Source organism: Ipomoea nil, unplaced genomic scaffold (assembly GCF_001879475.1).
Source record: "Ipomoea nil cultivar Tokyo-kokei standard unplaced genomic scaffold, Asagao_1.1 scaffold0878, whole genome shotgun sequence".
Taxonomy (NCBI): domain Eukaryota; kingdom Viridiplantae; phylum Streptophyta; class Magnoliopsida; order Solanales; family Convolvulaceae; genus Ipomoea; species Ipomoea nil.
Genome location: NW_017617306.1, coordinates 2035543 through 2037891, shown reverse-complemented (window position 1 = coordinate 2037891; position 2349 = coordinate 2035543).

Genomic DNA, 2349 nt, shown 5'->3' with positions numbered 1-2349 from the left:
CACCTCAAAAACTGGTTCACAAAAGCTTTTTGTAAATCGTAGATGTTTCAAGAGCTTTTGTACGTGAGTAAGTCGAGTGATAATGAACCAGCACCTTCTTAGTTGATGAAGGTGAGTTTATATAGGTGATGAAAATTCATCCGTTGGAGGGAGATGAAATTTTCGCACCTTTTAACCATTGGACAAGGACCGGGGAGCTTCATGCATTAAATGCTCCATTAATGAGGTTGTACCATGTAGCCGTTGAAGGTATGGAAAGCATTAGGGTTTTGTCCTTTAGCTCCAAGAGATAGTACATCTTCATTTAATGCTCCTTGAAAAGTGAGTCCCATAAGATGAAGTCCTTGTTGTCCTAGGATGTTGTCAAATCAGACAGGTGAAACATTCTCCTCGTTGTTGAAAAGAAGTAATGTTTAACAAAGATCATTTTTTACAAACACTGTCCTTTCGTGTTTGTTGACAACTCCTGCTTTACTCTTGTTGTTGTTCTTCATGTCTCGTATCTTCTTTCGCCTTGGAGACCCTATCATCTAGTCATAACTCATTTTCGTGTGTTTGTCTAGCTTAACACGAATTACAGGGGAGTTATGGCAACTTTCGTCTAAGACGAAAGCAGCGAAACAAAAACAGCTAAAGGTTAGGGGTCTACTTTTCTACATTACATTGGTATCATCAAAATCCTAATACAATGTTCCTAACAGTTATCTTGTATGTGTGCAGGTGGGTGTTTGTGTTTGCATATCTACTGGTTGATGTGTGCTTTAATTGGTGGTCGATGGTAGGTCGGTATGTAGGTGTGTGCTTTATAGTTTTATGGTGTTTGGGTTCATCACTAAACGATTTTTGTATTTTAGTTTAGTGTGTGCGTAGTTTATTTGAAGTGCATGTGTTTTCGTTTGCTCAATTGTGTATTAGCTTTTCTATTTTTGGCTCCCACCGGACCCTAGATTGTTGCTTATAATCTGTATGTCATACATAGTTTTGGTATGATTGCGTCTTGCAGGCTGTTTACTTGATTTCCCAAGGTTTCAAAAGGCTTGATACAAGATCTAACATGCTTCTGGTAACTGCAAATACATGTTGTTTTGACTATTCAATCTTATATAATTTTCATATGCATATATATAATTAGAAAATATGTCAATGCTATCTGGTATCATCTGCTCATCACCATTAGAAAATATGTTTGTAAGAGATTGGTTCATCATGTTTTACTTTTAGGGGAATATCCAAATAACAAGTATAATCAAAAGTGCAATATGTGTATTATGTGTTAGGGGAACACTGTCTTGCACGGTTAAGACACGGTTTTGTGGTAAATTGTTTGACAAGACTCGTTCAAATTCCACGAGTGCAGATAGCATGGAGACCCCAGACGGTAGCGAGTGTGTTATGCTGGCGAGTGTGTGCATTAGTAGATCATAGACTTTGCATAATATTTTTTTTATTTGTTATGCTGACGAGTAATAGACTTGGCATAATGTTTTTTTTCCCTATTAAAGAATGTAACAACACTTGGCTTGTACGTTACTGTGCATGCAATTTTGTTTTATTGCCTAAGTAATTACTAACGGTGTAGTGTGCATTGGTGCGGGGTGGGGTGTGCAAATTACTGAGTGATTTGTGCATTGGTGTGCAATAACATGTGAGAGAAAAAAAAAAAATCACGACATTATGGATAGTCTCAGGCCCTATAATTCGCACACGTCATACCACATCAACGCACACACCAGTGTAAAATTTTATTTCTTTAAAAAAACCAACAACCACATGAAGTAACGCACAAAGCAAATGCTTTTACATTCTATTTGTTTTAAACAAAATAACTAAATACAACAAGTAGTCAAGCACACATCTAAACACAATAATAAAAAAAAAAACACGCGACATGATGCAAAGTTCCCGTCCCTTTAATTCGCACACACGCCATCCTACACCATTGCACACACCTGCATAAAAATCAAAGGACAAGTGCTTTTAGAATTATTTAAAAAAAAAAAAAAGGAATTCACGCACACACCAAATAATAATTTTGATAAAATAAATAAATAACAAGATGCAATGTCCACAACCCTATAATATGTATACGTCATACCACAACTATGCACACACAACCGCAAAAATTAAAGGACAAGTACTTTTAGAATTTTTTTTTTTTAAACATGAATTCTCGTACACACCAATTAACAATTTTGGTTAAAAAATAAAAAAACAACCAAGATGTAATGTCCCCAGCCCTATAATATGCCTACGCCATACCACAACTATGCACACACTGCCGTAAAAACCAAAGGCCCTGTGCTTTTGAATATTTTTATTTTTTACTTTTAATTTTTAAAAACCAACATG